The sequence below is a fragment of the Platalea leucorodia genome (genome assembly GCF_965183815.1).
Source record: "Platalea leucorodia genome assembly, chromosome: W".
Classification (NCBI taxonomy): domain Eukaryota; kingdom Metazoa; phylum Chordata; class Aves; order Pelecaniformes; family Threskiornithidae; genus Platalea; species Platalea leucorodia.
In genome coordinates, this window is record NC_138859.1 from 14,303,211 (window position 1) to 14,330,455 (window position 27,245).

Below are 27,245 nucleotides of genomic sequence, written 5' to 3' on the forward strand. Positions count from 1 at the left end.
TTCCCTCCTAGCATGTAATACTGCCCCTTGCAAAGCGGACTAGACACTCTTTTGGCTACCTAAAAATAAACCACTATCATCAAACAAAATATCAGGACAGTGAAACAAATCCCAATAATGTAAAAAATCTAAAAAACAGTCCCCCAGCCTGTAACTACAGGAAGCGCAGAGGTAATTTTTTCTGCCAGCAAGAAGTGTTTTTCCATAGTTTTAAGATGCATTTGTTTTTTGCTGAAAAACAAACCCACCCCTAATATGATATTAAAAAAAAATGAGAATGTATCTGAGCATGTCTCATAAACACGTGTGGGTTTTTAGCCTTACAAACTATATATACACATTTATTTTTAGTTCTCATGTATTTAGAAAGTGGCAAATACTTGAGAACAAAAGTCTATAGAGAGCCTGGTAAGGCAATGTTTAATGATGCTTAAGTCCGTTAAGGAACAGTCACAAACTGACAAGAGATCATGGTTAGAAAGAAGTTTCTCACTTTCACATTGTATGCAGAAAGATTATCTCCCCTGACACATTACACCAATCAATCAATAGCTGTTTTTCATTTGTTCACATTCCTTAGACTATACAGACTATTTTGAAGTGGAATATATAAAAATGTAAAATATACAGTTTCAGGGCCCAAGATGCAAAATAATGCTAAGAAAAAGTTTACAGATAATTCCAGAAATAATGACAAATAGGAAAAAAAAAAGGCCTGGAAAGATATTTTCACTTTGTTCAGGAAGTAATGGATAGATGGACTGGTTCCATAAGTAAGAATTTAATCAACCTGATACAGTTCAAAATCCTAAAGTAGAATTTCATAAAATCTCTGCAATAAATTGAACTAACAATGTAAAGAATTTGTCTGAAAAAAGGGAGTTTATTTGAAAAACACTCAACAGCTGTTATTAAGAAATTACTTTTCCCCTCTACATTAACCTATTTACATATACAATATATATACATATATGTACACATATACGGTGCAATAATTTGGATTGTGCATTGCTATAATGAATCCATAGAACTATGTATCATACAACTTGGTTTAAGGTTTTGTATTTCTTGGATATAATACAGATTTTTTTTCCTGAAATTGTCAAAAAATTAAGCATGTGTAAGACACATTATCTCAATGCATTGCTAGTAATTTCTTGTAGACACTGTTATTCCCATTACTAGAGCACGTAGCCCTTCTACTAGTGGTAGACATTGACTGGCCACTGCTGTTACTACTGTTAGGATCGAAAGTCTCTTTGCAATTGAAGAGACTGAAAAGATGTCTCTGCTACTGAGAAGCAGCATAGTAGTAAATAAAGGGGTCAATGCAACAGCTAACGCTGCTGATGATATAAACACAGAGTAGACAGGCAAAGCAGAGATACTCTAAGCTGTTGTCCTCAGAAAAATGGATATAATGAATTAATAGGAGGACATTTGTTGGTCCAAAGCAAATAATGAAACCAGAAAAAACCAGCCACACACAAGAGCAAGACACACATTTTGTTTTGCAACAATGGTAGAAGAACTAAGAGATTGAATGATACACACATAACAGACAGTAGAAATTATAAATGACACTACAAAAAACATAGAAGAGAAGATAGAGAAGAAGTGGCGGTAATAGCCGTGAAGTTTGGATTCTCTTACCACATCATGGCAGGTAGTTATATCTAACTTGGGTATTTCATAGAATCATAGAATCTGGTTGGAAAAGACCTTTAAGATCACTGAGTCCAACCGTTAACATAGCACTGCCAAGTCCACCACTAAACCATGTCCCTAAGCACCACATCTACCCATCATTTAAATACTTCCAGGGATGGGGACTCAACCACTTCCCTGGGCAGCCTGTTCCAGTGCCTGACAACCCTTTCAGTGAAGAAGTTTTTCCTAATATCCAAACTAAACCTTCCCTGGTGCAATTTGAGGCCATTTCCTCTAGTTCTAACACTTGTTACTTGGGAGAAGAGACCGATACCCACCTCACTACAACCTCCTTTCAGGTAGCTATAGAGAGCAATAAGGTCTCCCCTCAGCCTCCTCTTCTCCAGACTAAACAACCCCAGCTCCCTCAGCCGCTCCTCATAAGACCTGTTCTCTAGACCCTTCACCAGCTTCCTCGCCCTTTGGATACACTCCAGCACCTCAATGTCCTTCTTGTAGTGAGGGGCCCAAAACTGAACACAGCACTCGTGTGAGGTGCGGCCTCACCAGTGCCAAGTACTAACGGACAATCACTTCCCTCCTCCTGCTGGCCACACTATTCCTGATGCAAGCCAGGATGCCATTGGCCTTCTTGGCCACCTGGGCACACTGCTCGCTCATATTCAGCCAGCTGTTGACCAACACCCCCAGGTCCTTTTCCACCGGGCAGCTTTCCAGCCACTCTTCCCCAAGCCTGTAGCGCTGCATGGGGTTGTTGTGACCCAAGTGCAGGACCCAGCACTTAGCCTTGTTGAATCTCATACAATTGGCCTCGGCCCATCGATCCAGCCTGTCCAGATCCCTCTGTAGAGCCTTCCTACCCTCCAGCAGATCAACACTCCCGCCCAACTTGGTGTCATCTGCAAACTTACTGAGGGTGCACTCGATCCCCTCGTCCAGATCATTGATAAAGATATTAAACAGGACTAGCCCCAATACTGAGCCCTGGGGAACACCACTTGTGACCGGCCGCCAACTGGATTTAACTCCTTTCACCACCACTCTTTGGGCCTGGCCATCCAGCCAGTTCTTTACCCAGCAAAGAGCATGCCCGTCCAAGCCATGAGCAGCCAGTTTCTCCAGGAGAATGCTGTGGGAAACGGTGTCAAAGGCTTTACTAAAGTCCAGGTAGACAACATCCACAGCCTTTCCCTCATCCACTAAGCGGGTCACCTTGTCATAGAAGGAGATCAGGTTAGTCAAGCAGGACCTGCGTTTCATAAACCCATGCTGACTTGGCCTGATCCCCTGGTTGTCCTGTACATGCTGTGTGATGGCACTCAGGATGATCTGCTCCATAACCTTCCCTGGCACCGAGGTCAGACTGACAGGCCTGTAGTTCCATGGATCCTCCTTCCGACCCTTCTTGTAGATGGACGTCACATTTGCTAACTTCCAGTCAACTGGGACCTCCCCGGTTAGCCAGGACTGCTAATAAATGATGGAAAGTGGCTTGGTGAGCACTTCCGCCAGCTCCCTCAGTACCCTTGGGTGGATCCCATCTGGCCCCATAGACTTGTGTGTGTCTAAGTGGTGTAGCAGGTCGCTAACCATTTCCCCTTGGATTATGGGGGCTTCATTCTGCTTCCCGTCCCTGTCTTCCAGCTCAGGGGGCTGGGTACCCCCAGAACAACTGGTCTGACTATTAAAGACTGAGTCAAAGAAGGCATTAAGTACCTCAGCCTTTTCCTTGTCCTCTGTCACTATGTTTCCCCCCACATCCAATAAAGGATGGAGATTCTCCTTAGCTCTCCTTTTGTTGCTTATGTATTTATAGAAACATTTTTTGTTTTCTTTTTTATGGCAGCAGCCAGATTAAGTTCTAGTTGGGCTTTGGCCCTTCTAATTTTCTCCTTGCATAGCCTCACGACATCCTTGTAGTCCTCCTGAGTGGCCTTCCCCTTCTTCCAAAGGTCGTAAACTCTCCTTTTATTCCTGAGTTCCAGCCAAAGCTCTCTGTTCAGCCAGGCCGGTGGTCTCCCCCACCGTCTCGTCTTTCGGCACATGGGGATGGCCTGCTCCTGCACCTTTAAGATTTCCTTCTTGAATAACATCCAGCCTTCCTGGACTCCTTTGCCCTTCAGGACTGTCTCCCAAGGGACTCTGTCAACCAGGTCCCTAAACAGGCCAAAGTCTGCCCTCCTGAAGTCCAATGTAGCAGTTCTGCTGACCCCCCCTCCTTACTTCTCTGAGAATTGAAAACTCTGTCATTTCATGGTCATTATGCCCAAGACAGCCTCCAACCATCACATCACCCACCAGGCCTTCTCTGTTCACAAACAACAGGTCCAGCAGGGCGCCTTCCCTAGCTGGCTCCCTCACCAGCTGTGTCAGGAAGTTATCTTCCACACACTCCAGGAACCTCCGAGACTGTTTCCTCTCTCCTGTATTGTATTTCCAGCAGGCATCTGGTAAGTTGAAGCCTCCCACGAGAACAAGGGCTAGCAATTGTGAGACTTCTCCCAGCTGCTGAATATTTCATCTGCCTCTTCATCCTGGTTGGGTGGTCTATAACAGACTCCCAGCATGATATCTGCCTTGTTGGCCTTCCCCCTGATTCTTACCCATAAACACTCAACCCTATCATCACCACCGTTAAGCTCTAGACAATCAAAACAGTCCCTAACATACAAGACTACCCCACCACCTCTCCTTCCTTGTCTATCCCTTCTGAAGAGTTTATAGCCGTCCATTGCAGCACTCCGGTTGTGCGGGTCATCCCACCATGTTTCCATGATGGCAACTATGTCATAGTTTTCTTGCTGCACAATGGCTTCCAGCTCCTCCTGTTTGTTGCCCATGCTGCGTGCATTGGTGTAGATCTGCTTCAGTTGGCCTATTGCTCCTGCCACCTTTTTGGGGGGAGAAGCCCTAATTCCTACGTGAACATTCTCAGGCGCTTCCGTGGTTTCTAACAACACATCCATGGCCCTTGTGTCTTTGCTGCCACGTGGCTCTCCATCCCCTGCCTCCACTGAGATGGCAGATCGAAGGACCTTGCTAACACACCATCCCTCAAATATTGGGGAATATTGGGGAATTTCCGTCGTTTGCTCTCTGGTGAGAAAAAGTTATTGCTACAAGTTATTGCTACAAGCCATATGATGAAACAAATCAACGAGGCACATGTTAATGTATGCCACCCAAGAGACTGCATAGGATACACCACTGCTAAGAAGCGATCGAAGCTTATGCTTGTCATAAGCATTGAACAGTACATGTTACAGTAGAAGGCAGCAGTGATGAAATGGCACATTTGAGGTCCAAAAACGCAGTCGTTTCCAGAAAAGTGATAAGCAATCTTAAAAGGAAGCACGCTTATAAACAGTACATCTGCAAGGGCCAAATTCAGCATGTATACTACAGCTGGCTTTTCATTTTTCATTTTTTTCAGAAACATGAGTATCACTGTAATGTTCAGAGGGAGACTTAGCACAACCACTAATGTGTAAACTGAAGGAACAAAATGGACTAGTGAGGTATCTTGCTGTTTTCACCTACACTGTTGGTTGTTCACATAGGAACGATCCAGTCTAATTGGTGGCTCCTGATTTGATTTCTGAGTAATTTTCAGTATTACCCTCAGTAGGTATAGGGTCATCCTGGTTATTTAAGATAGACGATACAAAAGTTCTGGCCCGTGGCACACTGCTGTTATATGGAAAGGCTGAAAAATAAGAACGTATAAAGATTAATAAGTAAATATTTACATGCTATAGGGAAGTGAAAATATCTTCCATAAAGGAAAGCTTTAGATTAGATTCATCTGTCTAAGACATTATTCGTTAGAAGCAATTATTTGTTCTACAGTAATTCAAACTAGTTTTTTATGCAGATGAGAACAAAAGCATCTGAAGGAGGCAGAGAGGAGTGGCTGCAGCTTTAAGCAGCCAGTTATCTCCCTTTGTGCACAGGCTGTTCGAGAAGGGCTTTGCCCAGCTTGAATTTTGGTGAAATTCAGACTTGAATGTGGGGGGAGATTAGAGGAGTGGTAGGGGAATTTGGGGATTTTTTAAAGCTGCTGTGCTGTATGTATCATGCTGTGTCATGGCAGCATTCTGGGGGCAGAGGGGACAAAAGAGGGGAAGTGTTTGAGATAATGGCTTTTGTATGCGAAGTGACTAAATTGTAACTTCTACAGGCCAGAAAAAAGATGCTGGATGAGAATTTGAGTCTGGGATCTTGTTGCATAGACTGCAGTAGTAACAATTTAATAATTATACCAAAACACAAATGGCACAGAAGTATGTGAGATTCAGTGTTTGCACAGAAGGGCACTAAGCCAATTTATACAAGGGTCTATTCTGCCCTCTAAAAGAACACTAACAAAAGGCAGAACTATAGATCCTTTCTCTTTAACCTTACTTTAAAAGTTTAGTCCAAGCAGATGAATGACTCAAGGAGTCAGCTCCTAGTTCAGCAGTTCAGAATAAGTTATATTTAACACCTCTAACTTCAGCCCGTGGCTAACATTCATCCATTTGCCTGTGGCTGATATCGAATAGTTAGGTGATTTCCAGTACTTAATGATCATTGCAATAGAAATCTGTCACAGCTGACACCATCAGTACTCATCTCCTTTGGGAGGATTGTAATTATACTTGAATGAAAAAAAAACCCTAATTTCTCATGCCCAGAGGCAAGTCTCCATGGTAAAGACATCAGTAAGAGTGATGAAAAAGCTTGAATGGTATCATCTCCAGTACATACAAGTTTTATGAATTCAAGACTTTGAATGCTGTGAATATATATTTCTTCCGCTGACATTTTTAAAATGGAAAATTTCTGAAATGGAAGACAATGATGATCCTAGTCCCCGAAGCTCTACACGTCCTTCTTGGTTTCTCCACCACTGAAGAACAATGTGGAGAACCAAATGAAGAGGTGACATAGTTTCATGTGGGGAAGGCATGTTTTGAGGGAACACAGATATAAATGGACTTGATGAGATGGAGGGTAAACCTGTGTTTGGAGACGGGAACTATATTGCTAAGATGATCTCTGCATGACGTGGTAACTGAGGTGCTTCTAGCAAGCATCTCTCTCATCACAGTATCCCTGAACTTTGAAGGGCTTCACCTGTGCTGCCTCACCTTAGCTAGCAGCGCTCCAGTGAAGCCACAACAGAAGCACTGCTGTGCCGCACTTTTCAAGGACTAGCGAGCAAACTAGCCAGAACCAGTGACCTTTAATGACTGGGGTTGTCACTTACTGTGAAAGCGCTTGGTGGTAACCTGACCCATTTCTCATCAATGACTCCTAACTTAGAACAATCTGAAAATATGCTATAGGAAAAAAATGATGATTGGGCAAGTTACCTTTTATTGACTACTGACCTTTGTCTTAGCTATTGCTTATAGTTACTTGAACACTGCTAATAATTTAATTATATCCTGAATTCTTGGAGCTAACTTATTTACAACATGAGTCTTACATGAAAGGATTTAGAGTCTGCATTGCTCCATTATCAAACTTTTAGAAAAGTAGAATCCTATTACAATAATTCAGGACAAAAACATTTCATAAATAATTTTAGTTCAGTTAAAATTCTCTGGAATAATACTTTAACTTGGCGAAAACTACGTGTTCTTTGTATAAGCAAAGACTTTCTAAGTTCAGTCAAAATCAACCTTGATGCTGTTAACAACACCTCCATGCTGTGTCCTGTGCTCAGTCCATGTGTCCACCTTGAACTTAGATGATATGAGGTACTACTTGAAAGCCAGCTCTATGGAAAAAATGCAATGAGACCTCAAACTTCCCATTTCTTTGCCACTTGATAATATAGAGAGTGGGAATTTAAACTTTCTTGATGAAATTCAATTTAATTTTAATTTAAAAGATTGATAGCCACATATCAGTTCTTTTCCTTTGCAAAGCTGCTTGTATGTTTGTATGACACAGTGTATGTTATTAGAAAAAACAATAGTGCACTTCATGCTTTCTGAAACAGAAAGGAAGATAGTTACTGCCCTGAGGTTCTGGATTCCTTTTGTGTCAGTGTTTATTTGAAAAAGCCGATGATCAGAGATTTATACACAGAATGGAAGAGGATGAAATAATGTCATATTATTTCAAAAGATATTAATGAACCTTGATATATTTGTAATATATTTTGCTACAGCTTAAGTAATTTTTAATAATACAAATAATCTGTTAGGAAAACTGAGGTAAAGCTTGTATAATGATCATAAATGTTCAAACAGTCATCCTGTTTTTGCTAGGCTGTCATCCGATCCTTTTGGAAGAGGTCAAACCTGGTGGATCACTATTTTTATGACTAATAGTATTCTCATTGCTGATATGACAGAGTTAATAGCTGTATCAAAGTACTTGTAAAATATAAATAGGTATGAAAGAACAGGACTAAGAAACAAACTAAAAAAGAGCGGGATAAAGCATTCAGATTTTATCCTTGTGGTGTGCAGTCAGGACTATATATCTATCTATCTATATATACAGTCTATCCTTTGCTTCCAATAAGGACTTTGAAAGGCAAAAACAAAGTAGAATCAGTCCAATACTCAAATTGCCTGAAGTTTTCCTTTACTGCCTGTGGTCTTTGCACTGATTCTCCAACAAGGACATAGAGAAATGATGTAGAAAGCTCAGTAAGTTTGGGATGGTTTGATTTTAACAATCTATACTGTACTGTTTTCCATCAAGTACTACATATTGTTGGTCTCCCGATCAGCATATTGTAATTTCCTTTCATGTCTACTTTCATATGCAAGGGACTGCTGTGCATACTGTTATGTGAAAAGAGAAGTAGAGAGCAAAAAATATAATGGCTTCAACCAATCTTAAAAAGCACTCTTGAGCTCCAGAAGAAAATTTCAAAGTATTTCTATAGACCCATAAATCTGGCCAGGATGTTACAAACTGGCAATGTTCATGTCCCAAGGGATATTTTTGTGAGGTGGAAAACTAAACATTAGGCTCCTACTCAAGCCAATTAAATACATTCCCTATGTGCTGCTGAAAAACTATTAATACCAATTTCTGGGAATTACTGATGACAGCTGCACCCATATCACTGGCTTATAATGAAAAGTCTGTTCCTCTGTCTCCCCTTTGTATAATCCGCAGTGATGAGCATCTAGAATCTAAAATACTCAGTGGCCCATAAATTAGGTACTCTCAGACAGAATGAGAAATGCATGCCAGATGTGTTTATAAACAAGGTAAGACACAATCTTGTAGGGCAGATGACAATTATTTGCTTTTGTAACAATAAACACCATATCATCTTTAAAAAAAATTCTTTAGCCCACATCTCCGTTTATACAGAATTCATTATTGATTAGACAAGTGATGTAGTAACAATTTGAACACATTTTTCCTAAAGTATCATTTTCTTGCAGCCAGATGCCTGCTCCTTTTTGCTTTCCTTTCTCGATAGCTTTCATCACAGGTGCTGGCTTCAAGCAATGATAACATCTCTCTCTCTATCTTGCTATCAGTGTCCCAATGCAGGAAAGTCAGAGCAGGTTCAGACCTCAGCTAGCCACTTTGGCAGCACCTGGTTGGTGCCAATCTGCAAAGCACCTAGCACCAACCCACTGCCAAACCATTGCTTTTTCACCCACCTGCAGGACCAGCACGGGTCAATAAGGTGAGAACTGTGGATATTGAAGGACCAAGGGAAAAGTGGGGGAGAAGCTGCAGGTGCAAGAGCAGAGCAGACCTGGGGATACAGCAGTGCACATGCGACAGGAATTAAGTATATTGTGGTGGAAACATGGAAGGTTATCCAGGACAGTAGGGAAATTATATTGTTACAGTGGGAGCAGATACAAGGAGAGCAGAAGACATGTTCGGATGCCCAAGCTTTATTAGCTCTACTGCGCATGAAGTAACTTGTTTTGAATTTTTCTTTTCCTAGTGATGCAATACAGTAACTGTTTTGATCATTGTTTCCTAAGGAAGCAGCAAATAAATAGTGTAATTCAGGGTGCTCTTCAATGAAGACTATAACTACAAAAAGGCAGGAAAACAAGTTTTAATGCTTCCATAAATTGGAAAAATAGCATTCAACAATACAATCTTTTTTACTTGTACAGTTTATCATTACTGCCCCCCCCCCTTTTTTTTTAATAAGAACATTTTCCTTAGACTTCCAATATGAACATGGTTGTGGTCTCTTCATTCCCACTTGTCCTTGTGCCAAAAAGTTGTTTAGCCAAAATAATTTGCCCTCTCTGATACTTCCCTCCCAGCATAATTATAAATACTACGTCCCCTTTCAGCCTTCATTTTAGTAGTCAAAGTATGCCACACTGAAATTTCTCCTTAGCTGTTCCACTAATCAGCCCTTTTATGTACATAGAACTTGAACTGAGTCTTCCCAGCAGGCATCTCATGGGGCTAAGTAATTTGTACAGAAGCACTATGATCACTATGTGATTGAAAGAAATATTAAGCTGAATTTTACAGAAAAAAAATGTTGCTAATCTCTAAATGCATAATCTGGGAGGTTACATGCATGCATGTCTTCTTTTATCTTCCCTCCCTCAGCATCTGCAGTGTCAGACAAGCTCTGAGCTAGACAGATCCAAGGTCTCACCAGTTATAGCACCGATGTTGCCATTAGTGCTATTTCTAATTAAATAAACATGAAGGTCTTCTACTTGGGGTGGATATTCGGAACTATTTTGTGTTGGCAGATCTGCCAAACTTCGCATTACCTACAAATTCAGCGGGCACTTTACCTCCTGAAGTTGTTAACAAAAGGCAATGTCAGTTCTTTCAGGAAGTCCACCAACACGTCCCGCCAGCCCAGTCACTTCTTTCCATCATAACTTGCTATTGCCTGGCTGCCTCCTTAGCCATGGGACAACTGTAAACCATTCTTCATCTTCAGTAACCCTACCTGTAGCATTCCATTTTTCTCAAATCTATGTAATTTCAGAGCTATGACATTTCCTTTATTTCCTACTATAAAAGTAATTCTCAAATAAAAAAATATCTGGCTGGCATTGCTTTGGCTGGCATTGCTTTACTCAGGCTAACTTTATGTTTTAGCATGTTCTCTCATCACTGCTATGAGAACAAACCTAGAGCAGCATTTTAAAACGCCAAAGAAAAGCTCTAATTAAAACTTCAAAGGGAGAGACCCTTATCCTAGCTATATGCAGGACAATGATGCTGTGCCCTAATATATATTTTGTTTATTTTCCTCTATCAAGGCGCACGGCTCCAGCCTCGCTGCCAAGGCAAACGGCGGCGGCGCCGCCGCCGCCCGGAGCTCGCCGGATGGCCGGGCTCCTCGCTCATCGCCCCGCCGGGCCGCCCGGTCACCGCTTCCCAGGAGACCCCACCTGAGACGGGAGCGCTCAGGCCCGGGAGGGCTATGGGCGCCCTTCCCATCCCCCCGGCAGATCCCCCGCGCGGGGCGGAGGCGATGACTCAGCGGTGGGAGCGGGGAGCTGAGGACCGCCAGAACGCAGAGCAGCGCCCGCAGCCCCATGGCCGCCGCGCCGAGGCGGGGCCAGGCCGCGCGGGGGGGGGGCTCCCTCCGCTCGACTAGCGCAGGAATACGCGAGTGAAGCCGAGGCGCGGCGGATAGCAACCGCCGGGAGGATGGGGTTAGGGAAGGGCCGCCGTAGCTTCCTCCAGCGGCAGGAGTGGCGACGGCGCCTTCCTGCCGCACCACCCCGGCGGCGGGGCGGGCTGCGCCCCGGTCCCGCACCACCCACCGGGAGGGCGGAGAGTAGAGCCGGGCCTCAGCGGCTCCGCGAGGGCAGGGCGGGGTAGGGTAGAGACCGCAGCTCGGAGGGTGCCGGGCGTAGCCCTCCCCTGCCGCCTCCGGAGCATAACAGCCCAGCCAGCAGCCTCGGCGCTGCGAAAACGGCAGCGGAAAGCGCTGGCACCCAGATGAGAAATGGGAAAGAATCAAGGGCTTGGGTAGGAGGTGCAGAACAAAGGGTTATTTTCAAGGAATTATTTTAAGCTTTCTAAGTTTGCCAAATTTTGTTTACGCAATCCAAATTGCTAATGACCCATAGCAGCAACCAGTTACAAGGCCAGTTGAAATATCTGTGTTGTTTGTAACTGAAAGATCACATTCAGAAAAACTCCTTAATACCTAGATCTGCTTTGCATAAAATAGACATCTAGCTTGCTTGTATTGTATGGGTTCAGTAAGCTTACTGCTCTACAAGTACAGAGCAACCTAAAGGCAACTAATTACTCAGCTTTGCAGTTCTTGTGTCTGTTCTGTTTTTTTGCAAGAATCCTGAGGAAGTGATGCCACTCCTGAACTCCATTGGCACGTGCCTCAGACAGGAAAGCCTTGTTCTATCCTTCAGAGCTGCTCATGAAACAAGAGCTGGTTGAACTGAAACCTAATCAAAACTACAGAGGAAAATATTTGGTAATTTGCAGTACTGTTTAGGCTCTTTTCTTTGAAAATACTTATTCCACTGGTATTCCTTAGGTCTGTAATACAGCCAAAAGCTTTACAAGTGGACACTGATTGGTTTGCTAGGTTATGCTATCCCATCCTCAACTGTATATGCTTCTGTTTACAGCAATACAGACATAAAAGGGAGGGGAAGCTCCATTTAGAACTTGTTCATATGTACGAAGTGCCTTTGTTACTGCAGAAACACTGACTTTTGCTCTTAACTGAGAGTAAAAGCCATGGAAAATCAAATATTCCTGACAGCAAGTACTGGTTTCCAGTAAGTTCCAGTACTAATCTTTGATCTACACTGTTCTTCCCACAATCCTACCACTTACTACATAGAACTGTTAAGGCTGACTCCAATTTGTATAGAGCAAGAGGAAGTAATAAATAGAAGTTTTACAGTTGGCCATCCTTTCTATAGCTCTATCATCTCCAAACACGCTAGGGAACTCACAGAAAATACCTTGTACTTAATCATGGACTATTCTTTTTCATCTATTTAGAAAATACCTTAATCGGAGATAATTTCTTTTCATCTATTTGGGAAGAATAAGTGAAGCTATTCATGGGCACTCCTGTGGTCTCACAGCTCTATAAACAAATGCAAAGGTAACACTTAAAAAAATTCTAAACCCAAAATAGAGGTGAACTACATACCAGTCTTTCTTAAAATAAACGTGTATTTGTAAATGTTGTACCAGACCCCAGAAAAGTATACATTTTCAGTATTTGTATTTAAGTTTCAGAAGCCTTAACCAGTAGGCTGAGTGTCGTGGTTTAACCCCAGCTAGCAACTAAGCACCACGCAGCTGCTCGCTCACTCCCCCACCGGTGGGATGGGGGAGAGAATCAAAAGGGCAAAAGGGGAAAACTCGTGGGCTGAGATAAGAACAGTTTAATAACTGAAGTAAAATAAAAATAGAACAGTAGTAATAGTAATAACAATAATAATAATAATAATAATAATAAACAAGTAATAACAGCACAATAGAAATACAAAGCAAGCAGTATACCACACAACTGCTCACTACCCGCCGACCGATGCCCAGCATGTCCCCAAGCAGCAATCATTGCCCCTCCCCTGGCCAACCCCCCCGCTCATATACTGAGCATGACGTCATGTGGTATGGAATAGCCCTTTGGCCAGTCTGGGTCAGCTGTCCTGGCTGGGCCCCCTCCCAGCTTCTTGTGCACCCAGCAGAGCATGGGAAGCTGAAAAGTCCTTGACTAGTATAAACACTACTCAGCAACAACTAAAACATCAGTGTGTTATCAACATTATTCTCATCCTAAATCCAAAACACAGCACTATACCAGCTACTAGGAAGAAAAAATCAACTCTATCCCAGCTGAAACCAGGACAGTATCCACCCCTTATTCCATACCATATACATCATGCCTGGGTCTTACACCTTCCAATACATTCCAATTAATCACCACCACTTTTCCAGTCTTTTAAGAAAGATATATATATATACACATATAGATATAATTTCCTTAGTCTACAGGTTATCCCCCTAAAATGTTTGTTGAGTTCATTTAGTCCATGACTTTGGGCTCCATCTGTCATAACAGTCTTTCAGGGCAGGAGAGATGGTGTGTGGTGTTGGATTGTTGCATGCTGAAGCCAGTTCTGGTTCCATCACCGCTGCACCTTGCTCGGTTTCCTCAAAGTTCATGCTTCATTCATCTGGGTGATTCTTACTGTAATACTGTTGATATGGCATATAGCCACCATAGAAGTGATGACATCCAGTATTATATAGCAATTAACATCATACCATTCAGTTCATTGGCTATTTTCACCCAAAATCAAATCCCCTTGAGGTACACATTGGACTTACCCATCCTACTGCATCACGCACCAAGTGCACCCAGGTCCTTGAGCAAAAGCAATCCCACAAATGGGTTTACCTCTGCCCGAGGCAGGAATAACCCAGACTGTCTCCCCCAGCATATTTTTTATGTATGTGCTCTACAGGGACTTTATCCCCCTCTACAGTATGTAAAAGTCTTGATTGCGCACGGCCAGCTCGATTGGCAGATCCCCTAGTGTTGACTAACCAGGTGGCCTTTGCTAAATGTGTATCCCAGTGTTTGAATGTCCCACCACCCATTGCTCTCAGTGTAGTCTTTAACAGGCCATTGTATCGTTCGATTTTCCCGGAGGCTGGTGCGTGATAGGGGGAGGCCTGGCAGATTGATTATATCACACTCTCACAAACCCGCCAAGGCAAGCGCCATGTGCTTACAATGGTGCGTGATAGGGGATGTGATATACCCACCCAATGCCATGCTCTTTGGCCCAGGTGTCTGTGAGGTTGTTTCAGAAATGAGTCCCATTATCTGACTCAATTCTTTCTGGGTTGCCATGTCACCATAGGACTTGCTTTTCTGGACTTGACCTTGGCTTGTTTGGTTATGGCGCATGCTTCGCATTCATGGATAACCTGTGCAATAGTGTCCATGGTCAAGTCCACCCCTCGATCACAAGCCCATCTATATGTTGCATCTCTTCCTTGATGGCCTGAGGTGTCATGGGCCCACCAAGCTAGAAATAATTCACCCTTCTGTTGCCAGTCCAGATCCAGCTGAGCCACTTCAGTCTTAGCAGCCTGATCCACCTGCTGGTTGTTTTGATGTTCTTCAGTGGCCCGACTCTTGGGTACGTGACGTACTTTTACAACCAGGTTCTCTATCCGCGCAGCAATATCTTGCCACAGTGTGGCAGCCCAGATGGGTTTGCCTCTGCGCTGCCAGTTGCTCTGCTTCCATTGCTGGAACCACCCCCACAGGGCCTTTGCCACCATCCATGAGTCAGCAGAGCATTGGCCACTTTTCTTGTTCAGCAATATCTAAAGCCAGCTGGATGGCTTTCACCTCTGCAAACTGACTCAATTCACCTGCTCCTTCAGCAGTTTCTGCGACTTGTCGTACAGGACTCCATACACCTCCGATGCTTCCCCACAAGACGACAGGACCCATCAGTGAACAGGGCATATTGCTTCTCATTTTCTGGCAGTTTATTATACGGTGGGGCCTCTTCAGCACGTGTCACCTCCTCCTCTGGCGATATTCTGAAATCTTTGCCTTCTGGCCAGTCCATGATCACTTCCAGGATTCCTGGGTGACTGGGGTCTCCTGTTCGAGCCCATTGTGTGATGAGTGCGACCCACTTACTCCATGTAGCATCAGTTGCATGATGTGTAGAGGGGAGCCTCCCTTTGAACATCCAGCCCAGCACCAGCAGTCGGGGTGCCAGGAGGAGCTGTGCTTCAGTAACAACCACTTCCAAAGCAGCTCGAATCCCTTCATATGCTGCCAATATCTCTTTTTTCAGTTGGAGTATAGCCAGCCTCGGATCCTCTGTATCCCCGACTCCAGAATCCCAGGGGTCGACCTTGAGTCTCCCCTGGTGCTTTCTGCCAGAGGCTCCAGGTAGGGCCATTCTCCCCGGCTGCAGTGTAGGGCACATTTTTTTACATCATGTCCTGCGCGGAGTGGCCCAAGGGCTACTGCATGGACTATCTCCCGTTTAATTTGTTCAAAGGCTTGTTGTTGCATTTGAAATCGTTCTTCTTCCGGGTCACTTGATAGAGAGGGCTTACGATCAGACTGTAATTTGGAATATGCATTCTCCAAAACCCCACAATGCCCAAGAAAGCTTGTGTTTCCTTTTTGCTGGTTGGTGGGGACATGGCTGTTATTTTGTTGATCACATCCATTGGGATCTGACGACATCCATCTTGCCATTTTATTCCTAAGAACTGGAACGATTGTTCAGGTCACCATAAATCACCTCCAGCACGGCTAATTCCCTCAGGTACTGGATATCTCTCTCCATGGTGGTCCACTTGCCTGGGTGACATATAACATCTGCCTTGAAGGGATACCTTTCCTTCACGCCTGACAGGAGTCGCCTCCAGAGGCTGAGGACTTGTGCCCCTTTTCCAATCGCTTTGTCAATGCCCCCTTCCCTAGAAAGGGATCCCAGCTGCTTGGCTTCCCTACCCTCTAATTCCAGGCTACTGGCTCCCATTATCCCAGCATCGGAGCAGCCAGGTGATGATGTGCTCGCCTGGACGATGACTGAAATCTTTTCGCATATCTCGCAGCTCACTCAGGGACAGGGATCGGGTGGTTACCATCTCATTTATGGGTTCTGCCTCTTCCTCCTCCTGTTCTCGTGATGGCCCTGGTTCATCTTCATCCCTTACTAAATGAGTTGATTTTCTTGTGTATTTTTTCTTCGTATAGGAGCAACTGATACTGGCACAGATTGGTTCTCTGGTTAATCTGTTATTATCTCAAACCCTTCGTGCCCCACGTTGGGCGCCAAAAAGGACTGTCATGGTTTAACCCCAGCCAGCAACTAAGCACCACACAGCCGCTCACTCACTCCCCCCACCCCCTGGTGGGATGAGGGAGAGAATTGGAAGGGTGAAAGTCAGAAAAACTCATGGGTTGAGATAAGAACAGTTTAATAATTGAAGCAAAATGAAATACAATAGTAGTAGTAGCAGTAGCAGTAGTAGTAGTAATAATAATAATAATAATAATGTAATACAATAATATACAAAGCAAGTGATACACTATACAATTGCTCACCACCCGCCAATTGATGCCCAGCCTGTCTCCGAGCAGCGATCGCTGCCCCCCGGCCAGCTCCCCCCAGTTTATATACTGAGCATGATGTCATATGGTATGGAATAGCCCTTTGGCCAGTCTGGGTCAGCTGTCCTGGCTGTGCCCCCTCCCAGCTTCTTGTGCACCTGGCAGAGCACAAGAAGCTGAAAAGTCCTTGACTAGTGTAAGCATTCCTTAGCAACAACTAAAACATCAGTGTGTTATCAACATTATTCTCATCCTAAATCCAAAACACAGCACTATACCAGCTACTAGGAAGAAAAAATCAACTCTATCCCAGCTGAAACCAGGACAAAGACAAAGTTACGAGATGGGCAAGTCTTTTAAGGAAAGATGCAATTTGTCCTATGGTGACAACTGATGTGTAAGCTCTGTTCAGCTATACTGGCATTTTCCTCATGGTTTGTCACCAGTGATGCAAGTCTTTTCACAAGACTATTTCATGAGTGAAACTGGTTTCATCAAGTCCTATCTAACTTTGAAAACTCCAAATTGTAGCTTACAGCAACATCCAAAAAGCCTTTCTTTTTTGCTGTTTTCAGTAGCTGTCAGCAGCATAGGACAGCAGTGGGTAGGTACAGAATTTCTCTGTCCATTTGCATGGTACTTGGTACTACCTGTCAATCTCATATTCAGGTAGGAATCATTATGGTCAGTCCTGTTTAGCAGGGTTCATTATTTGTTCAGTGACAAGGCCCTAAACTGAATTAGTTAATTAAGAAAAAAGCTTCTAAAGGAGTTTAAAGAAATTAAATGGAATTTACTCTTTGATGTGCACTAGGAGAGCAGGAAGTTCAAGAAATGGTTGGAAAAGATGAGTCCTAGCATGCAGACTGTACCTTTCATACATGTCATTACTTGGGAACTAAATAAGCTTTCCTAAGCTTGCGTGCATCAGGAAATAACCAAAGGAAGATGCTGTTCACATTATGTGAATTAAGCAGTCACTAAATGTGTCACGTATGTTACACAAAGCAGCATATCCAGGAGTGACTTACTCCCACAAAGGCTATGGGGCTCTAGTAAGTCACTCCAGGCTTTTGACACATTACCTCAAAGGTCTGGTCTTAGGATCAACATCTCACCTGTGCAGACTTACCTGATCAGCTAGAATTTGTCAAAAATATGCAGGGATTACTCAAGTCTGTTTACAAATAAAAAGGGAAACAAAAGATTGTGAATTTAATTTATGTTCAAGTACAATTCACTTTTCTACTTTGGAAGTAAAAGAAAGTGCTGCTGTCAGCTTCCCAACCAGCTATTTTAAGTGAACCTGGGTATTAATACTGCAGCATTTATGTCATGTTAAAATGGCTTATACACAGGTAATGCAGCATAACTAGCTGGAAGAAAAATGGAAGCACCTAGGAGCTGTTTATCTTTTAATTAGGGATAGTAGCTGTTTTAAAGTAGTCAAGTGTTCAAATTTAATGCCATACATAAATGAATCACTAGTAAGTATAATAATTTTTTTCAGCTTGTATAATACAACAGGTCAGTATGCCAACTAATCTTGTAGTCTATATATCTGCCACTGACTTTACACAATTTTATTCCATCTTCAAAATTAATATTTGTTTAATATTTGCTTTTACAGTGCATTCCAGAATGCCTTACTGTTCATCTTTTAAAATGTTTGTCACAAGGAAAATGATAGTAGGAAATATTTTCTCTTGGTTTATATATTACATTACCCACTGCACACACTCTTGCTCTGTAGATGTAAATTGGTAGTTCATCAGCAAAATCATCATCATGTTCAATGGTATAAAGGCCATGAAGTCTTCACTGCTGAGCAACCTTCCCAAAGTATATTGTGAGGACAATCAAGCTTAATTATATTCAATTTTATAAAAGTACTGAAAGAAATTCTTTCATTACCATCTGGATTGTTGCTTTAATGACCCTTTAAAATGAAATTAAGGAACCAAGCCAGTTTCATTAGGTAACATTTATTTTACGCAGAACAATCTCCAAAGAATATTTAAAAAAAAATCTAAATACTGATTTTATTGCATTTATTTTCTTACAAAAAAGACAGATGAGCACAATTTATGTATTCAAATACTTCAATCTGAACAACTGTTCACTATTCAGATTGCCCCTATGCCACTCAAAAGGCTGTGAAAGTATAAAATGTCATTTTACACGAGGCAGTAGTGCATTTAGTAGGAATGAATCACAAAATATATTTTTGTATAGTAAAATGTTCTTGTCACTTTATAATTACCTATAAAATTTTTGAATTGCACAATAAGTTTGCTTTACAATTGACAACTGCCAGAAAATAGGCTTAGTATGTAACTAAATATTTGCCCAAACTATCCCTTAGAAACAAATTAGGATTTCTTTTGGTAAATAGTTAAAGTCTAATAAGAACTATATTATATATCTGAGGTCATTTTAAAATGTTTTAATATGAAGAGGTTTATATATTCAACTAAATTAAATTTCTGCCTACCTTAAAACCCACACAACCACAATAGTTGAGTGTCCTAAACAAGATTTTGATTTGAAAGTACTGACACCAATTACACTTGGAAGTGTTTAAATTAATCTGTTTCCTATTTTTCTGCTTCATTATCAATGCTGAAAAGGCACTGTGTACATTCCTCTGAACATTTTGGTTTATTTTTTTAAAGTTAAAAAGTGTCCAATGACAAACTTCAAACAAATGTTTAAAAGCAAAAAATACTGAATAGACTTCCCCCGATGGATGCAGTCCATGATATTTGAAGACACTCATTTTCCATAGAACTTCTTATTCAACAAGAATATGAGCAAGTTCACATTCACTTTAGCTTTATCAAACATTTTCATTACAGCCACACCTTCATACTGCATCTGAAGCAAATCCTGTAATCAGAAATAAAATCATTAGTCTGTTTGAATCTATACCTTATAGCAACAAGATGGGGTCATTTTCATGTAATAACCATCTCAAACTCCAGGTCCTTCACAATTTAAAGAATTACAAGCAACTATTGGATAGGAGTAGAAAACATTACATGTCCTCTAGATCCCAAATTGTAGGCTGCCAATAACAGCAAACTAGAAGAATGATTATTTTCTGTGTATTTTAGTTTTCTTTTGGTATTTGCTGCTTGCCACTGAACTAATGCGGCATTTGGTTTCATGCAGTTGCCCTAATATAAACATTAACCTGACTCCATGCCCAGCATCCTACAGAAGTTATATAGTTATTATTTCCCACATCACATGCTGCTCTGTGCTGACTGAATAGTCCATGGATACATATATAAAAAAAGTCTGAAATAGTTTATATTTAGAACAAATGCAACTGTGATTATAGAGCAAAGTAACGAAATTCAAACTCCTCCTGGAAATGGAGTTACACTTTTTCCATCTCGACCCCCAAAAATTTTGCTTTGATTTTGAAGTCACCCACTTCTTCTCCAGGTGTGATATCAAACATCACATTCTTAAACCTTGAAACAAAAAGAAAGGTAATTGACTACGTATACTATGCAGTTTTATATGGTCCAGAGACAGTTTGGCAGGAAAAAACCTGCAGAGCACAAAAGAACTTTCACCATAAGCAGTGTAAATGGTGTCAAATGAACCACTCCATTCCTATTGCAAGGTCTTCTTGAAGACTTGTTTGGTATACATATATATTATGGAATACAGAGCTTTCAAGTCTTTTATATTGGGGGGAGGGGAAAGGCTGTGGGAAGTACAGGGAACAAAGACAACCAAGCATCCGCAGCACACGAACAGGGCAGCCAGATTTTCCTTCTGCCACTCCTGAGTATCTCCTTGCAGGTGTGTACACACTCTGGTTTCAGTTTTCCTCGTGTGGCTTCCTCTGCCTGATGAAACCACTTGGAAAAAAATTGCAACCTGGAAAACTTTTTTCCATGTGGAAGGGTGCAGAGGATGGAATATTTTCACTACAGAGGTCTCAAAATGAATAGATACAATAGAGAAGTTAAAGCACCACATCCATTCACCTTGCCATAGTCCAGAAGTGCAGAAGACCAGGTGTTTACTCAGTTATATGAAAGTGATTGGTCAGCAAATAAAAAAAAATAACTGCTACAACTGCTCAGCAAGTCAGTCATTAGCAGTGAGCATGCTGCCTGACTTGTACTGGTTCCATCTAAGCTAATGCCAAAATAGGCTTATTCAAATATTTTCCCAAGGAAATGATTTTTTTTTTTTTACATATATATAGCAAGGTACAAGGAAAAAATGAATTATGACAATTAGGCTTTATTATTCTTCTGAATGTAAAAGTCTGAGGTCATTTTAGGTGCAGTGCAGGAAATTGCGAAGACTTCTTTTAACAAAAGCCAGATTCCTTAAGAAGCGTTAGAAAATGCTCTGAATTGTTTTATACCACACTTACTGGTTGGTTTGAAAATCTTCAATTTCTAGGATAACACCCTTTTCATGCAGTTTTGCAGCTGTGTACTTTAATGATGCATGCTTCAGTTTTTTGCTTCCCTTCACCTCTTCTTTTCCATCTAGTTTAATTGACCTCCGTGAATTTCTGGGAAGAGAACGAGAAAAATGGTGTTTGATTAATCTCCCAGGTCTTTTATACTTTAACTACTCTTCTAGGCATATTTAGCTTTCCTTCACTCTTTGCCTTCTTGAACTCCTATTAATGAACAGAATTAACATTCAAAACTAATCTGAGAATTAGAGGGATTTTTAGCACACAGAGTGAGTAGCCTAAACATTTTGGTAATGATGATTTTGAATTAACATTTGTTAGCACTTATTTAAACTCTATTGTGAAATGCAAACCTGATTCAAAAGAGTCCACAATCATCACTTTAAAACAGCAATTTGTAAGAATACAATGACATAGGTGTTAAATAAGATTGGCCATTAGAGTTCATTTTTGGATCAATGAAGTATGCATTGAGAAAGCTCCTGTTCATGTCAGTAAAATGTTTTCATTTTGACACTTTGATGGCACCAGTAGAGGCTTGCTCTTGAGTGACTGCATCATACCTGAAAAGTAAAATGCTTTAGGCATTTATTTCCCCTCTTTCCATTCTAAAGACAAATACCAATTCTTTTTAATGAAGGAAAAAAAAAAAAAATCAATATTTACTTCCCAAAGCTGCATGACTTCAAAGCATGCTAGTAGACCTGCAAAGTGGCACCAAAATATATTGAAAATTGTCATGGTTTAACCCCAGCCAGAAAATAAGTACCACACAGCCACTCACTCACTCCCTCCACCTCAGTGGGATAGGGGAGAGAATTGGAAGGGTAAAAGTGAGAAAACTCATGGGTTGAGATAAGAACAGTTTAATAATCGAAGCAAAATAAAATAGAATAGTAGTAATAGTAGTAATAATAATAATAACACAATAATAATATACAAAGCAAGTGATACACTATGCGATTGCTCACCACCTGCCGACTGATGCCCAGCACGTCCCCGAGCAGCGATCGCTGCCCCCTGGCCAACTCCCCCCAGTTTATATACTGAGCATGATGTCATATGATATTGAATATCCCTTTGGCCAGTCTGGGTCAGCTGTCCTGGCTATGCCCCCTCCCAGCTTGTTGTGCACCTGGCAGAGCATGGGAAGCTGAAAAGTCCTTGACTAGTGTAAGCATTCCTTAGCAACAACTAAAACATCAGTGTGTTATCAACATTATTCTCATCCTAAATCCAAAACATAGCACTATACCAGCTGCTAGGAAGAAAATTAACTCTATCCCAGCTGAAACCAGGACAAAAATGTATATATCTCAGGCCTCTTTCTGTAAGGCAGCTTTAAAGAAATGCATGGCTTGACTTTTCAGGCTTTGGTTCAGCTCAGTGACAACTCCCACATGGACTTTTTAATCTGTGGACCGTCAATCTATCTGTTGGAATCAAAACTTTAAACGACACTTTAACACCTGCTATCCCTCCTGATAAAACACACTGAAGTACTGAAAGACAAGCAGACTAAACTCACTTTTTTATTGTTAAGCTGTCTAAACAAGTTTTTATATAGGTGTTGTAATAATTAATTTGTTCTTCGTAAAATACTGTCTTGGAGTTAAGTGCATTCAAAGTCTGCTGGAGTTTCACCAATTCAGCTTTTCGATAATGTCTGTATCATCTTTGATTCTGGATATCCTAAATAAAGGATAGAAATTTATTAATGTAAAAGTGGTTTATTAATTTGATATTTTAAAAGATCTCAGCTTATTACCATTAAAATCTGTAATTACACAACCTGACTTACTGGGAGAAAGCATGAACTCTTGTATTAGGTTTGCATGGCAAGGTTTTGGTAGCAGAGGGGCTACAGGGGTGGCTTCTGTGAGAAGCTGCTATAAGCTTCCCCCATGTCCGATAGAGCCAATGCCAGCCAGCTCCAAGACAGACCCACCACTGGCCAAGGCCGAGCCAATCAGCGACGGTGGTAGTGCCTCTGTGATAACATATTTAAGAAGGGGGGGGAAAAGAAAACCTGTGCAACTGCAGCCGGAGAGAGGAGTGAGAATATGTGAGAGGAATAGCCTTGCAGACACCAAGGTCAGTGAAGAAGGAGGGGGAGGAGGTGCTCCAGGCACCGGAGCAGAGATTCCCCTGCAGCCTGTGGTGAAGACCATGGTGAGGCAGGTTGTCCCTCTGCAGCCCATGGAGGTTAATGGTGGAGCAGATATCCACCTGCAGCCCATGGAGGACCCCATGCTAGAGCAGGTGGATGCCTGAAGGAGGCTGTGACCCTGTGGAGAGCCCATGCTGGAGCAGGGTCCTGGCAGGACCTGTGGACCCTGTGGAGAGAGGAGCCCACGCTGGAGCAGGTTTGCTGGCAGGACTTGTGACCCTGTGGGGGACCCATGATGGAGCAGTCTGTTCCTGAAAGACTGCACCCCATGGAAGGCACCCACGCTGGAGCATTTCATGAAGAACTGCAGCCCATGAGAAGGACTCACGTTGGAGAAGTTTGTGGAGGACTGTCTCCCATGGGAGGGACCCCACACTGGAGCAGGGGAATAGTGTGAGGACTCCTCCTCCTGAGGAGGAAGGAGCGTCAGAGACAACATGTGATGAACTGACCGCAACCCCCATTCCCTGCATCGTTCGGGGGGAGGAGGTAGAGAATTTGGGAGTAAAGTTAGCCTGAGAAGAAGGGAGGGGTGGGGGGAAGGCATTTTAAGATTTAGTTTTTATTTCTCATTATTCTATTCTGATTTGATTGGTAATAAATTAATTTTCCCCAAGTTGAGTCTGTTTTGCCCATGACAGTAATTGGTGAGTGATCTCTCCCTGTCCTTATCTCGACCCATGAGCCTTTTGTTATATTTTCTCTCCCCTGTCCAGCTGAGGAGGGGAGTGACAGAGTGGCTTGGTGGGCACCTGGTGTCCAGCCAGGGTCAATCCACCACAACTATATTGTTAGTTCTCACAAGCACAGTACCAGTAGTGAGTACTACAGTACTACTACTACAATACACTTTCTATCCTATTCTGTCTTCATGTTTATGTCATGTCCTTAAATACTTCAATAAATAGAATGACTAAGTTTAAGTATCTTTGTGTTCATGGCTGATCTCTCAAGGAAACCCATTATATGAACAGTGCATTTGCTTTCATTAAGGACAGACACTAAAGATAGAAGTTACAAAAATGAGTTTGTTGCAAGACAGAATAACACTTCAAGCTAATAGCAGCAACCATCCATCATCTTTTGATGAGCAATAATCCCAAAGACTTTGTGTCCCAGAGTGTAGCAAAACATGCAGTTTCCTGTGACTGTGCAAGATGAAAGAACAAAATCTGAGTGGAATCTCTCAAAGATGAAAGAATAAAAAAAAAAAAAAAAAGCAACTTTTTCTTCACCAATAAGTGTTTCCTCAGACAAAGCATTCAGCTGTCCTGACCACCCAAAGAACACATTATTTCTGCTAAATAATGAATCACTCCATGCTGCTCTCACAATCTGTGTCGTAAGGAAGCATTAGTGCAACCAAGACAGCAGAGCTGATCATTTCTCAAAGTAATGCTCAAGTAGAAATGCAGTATGTTACTTTTGCTTCAAGTTCCTCAGCAGTGAGAATTTCTCTATGGCAGATCACTCAACATTTTTAACTCTGAGCAGGGAATTCCTATAAATTAGGAGTCCACCTGCCTTATTCATCCTAGAGGTGAGTTCTTACTGTATAGGTATTTGTGAGGGCTTTGCATACCTGAACTTCTGGTATATCTGTGAGAGGTAAGTGTTCATAGATGATAGATGTTCGCTCTCTCCTTCAGTTTGTTAGAAGCAATGTGCTGAAGGACTTTTGCCACACAACCTAGGTTCCTCCTCTGGTCGGGGTGTATCTGGCCCCTAGCTGTCATATCAATTATATCAAAACCATCAGGAGCAACAATGGCAGGGTTCATGTAGCAATAGTACAGGAGGTTTCCAACAATCTAAAAGAAAAAAATTAAGAAATCTTCCCTTTGCATACAGTAATTACATTTTACAAAACAAGATCAATCATTTCTACTTCTAAATTAGACCATAGAAATGCTTTTAGCACCAGTTCCTAAGACATACATGTTACCTATGTGGCTAACTGAAAGCATCTGTGGTCTTTTATAAGATGCAAGCACAGTAATGAGCACCACACCCTGACACAAGAATAAAAACATACTTCCATCCCAAACCAATCACTTTCTTAGGCAAGATCTTTCCAAAATATTAAAGTTACAGATTAAAAAGCCCAGAATTATTAGAAATAGAACTCCTTGGTTTCAATTAGATTATTTCTGTAAAAAAAGACCATCTGCTTGTGACTGTCAGAAATCTACCAGACATACTTGGGAATATACTACTTTTTATTCCAACCAGTGCCAGAAACAAAGACTACAAATAGAGCTTGTTAATTTTAAGCTTTAGAACAACAAAATTTCTGAATAAAATGTTCAGTTTAAGATGGCTCTTAAATTTCTAGTAAACTATTATGGATGCAAAAAATTAAATGCCTATTTCACGACAAATTCTTCCAACATCCATGCACTGACAGCTGCCCCAATAACATTTACTTCACACAAAAGCTCAAGTTCATTAACGTACTAAAACCCATATTCATACAGGAACGGAATCAGTCCTTTGTCCTAACAACTCCTCAAAGACCAGTAGTCCATCTACTAGGCTCTGATTGTTTTTATCTTCATTAGATCATCTCTCCACAGCAAAAATAACAAAAGTTTTACATATTCTAAACTCTGTAATGAGAAACAGCCATTTTCAATTAAACAGGAATTATTGCCCTTGTTTGTGCTCGGAAATTGTACCTCAAAACACCCCTGTGAACATCAGTTATGGACTTTTACAACCAAGTTTCAATTTGGTGCTACTAGCTTTAGGTCAGCTAATGCAAGGCATTGAGTTGAACACATCAAGACAAATACAGCTCTCCTTTCTTCTAGATTTTGCAAGGTTCAGCTCCAGACGCTCATTCTCTGAAGTGCTACAGATATCTGCCAGCATTTAATGCATTCATTGACAAGGGACCCATTGTTTCTAATGAGGACTGCATGCAGCCCTAAAAGACTAGAGAACAGATTTTCCAAAGCTACAATTTCTATAATGATGTTACAGTAACTTGCATCAAGCAGATAGCTGTTTCAAATCATTCCTGGTCCCAGAAAAAGGCAGGACTTCTCTTTCTGCAGTTAGCCTCAGCCTGTGTAGTCACCTGCAGAACCTCCAGCTTACATATTTAAAGGCTTTCAGCTGGGTGCCTCATGCTCCATTTGCTACTTATTTCATAAGTTGAGCAATGCCTTAATCTGCATTGCTGGAGTGATAGACAGAAGTACATCATAAATGCTGCTTGCAAGGATTTCCAATGCATTGTTAAAACATGCAAAAGCAGAATTAATTTTTCAGCTGAGGAGTTTGAAGTCCTCTAAACAGGCACCAGGATATATATATATATTTTTAAAACACTGAACAGTATCTTTTTGAAGGATAATAGGAAAGTCCAATTGAAATGAATACCTTGTAATTTTAGAACCATTTAATTAAACACTAATAAAAGCACTTTTATTGAAATGCAAATAGTTCTAATTTGAGAGAGTTGTCAGTCTCTGAGTTGTCTGGAAGGCTCATGGAGCAATTCCTCTAAGCCCTCTGAAGAGGCACCATGGCTGTGATAGGTTAGAGATGGGCACTGTGCGGGTACCATGCTTATCACTCACACTTTACTTTTCAGTCTGTACAAGTGTCATTCCCACAACTTTTACAAGCATCTTAAATAAGTGTAATGGAATGGAATGATCTACTTGTAATTTCTTTTTAGAGCCCTTCCTCATTGTATTTAAATTACAATATTAACTCATTTTTTCAATACATTATTTTTAATATGCTAACTTAACTTCAGGTGAGGGGAAAAAAAAAATCAAGACCACAGTGTTCTTCATGAAAGGATTGCTGGTGGTAAAGACAAGAGTACAAAACCAAAACCCAAAATGATTCAGATAAACTCCAACCCTCTA

General features: G+C 41.6%; 1 pseudogene across 1 annotated transcript in view; it reads right to left on the reverse strand.

Annotated features, from left to right (window-relative positions):
* Positions 1 to 1,135: 1,135 nt before the first annotated feature.
* The window catches only part of LOC309601769 (proteinase-activated receptor 1-like), a 31,416-nt pseudogene continuing 5,306 nt past the window's right edge, over positions 1,136 to 27,245 (reverse strand). The window contains exon 2 of the transcript in view: positions 1,136 to 1,680. The product of the transcript in view is annotated as a proteinase-activated receptor 1-like (transcript). The remainder of the gene's footprint in view (positions 1,681 to 27,245) is intronic.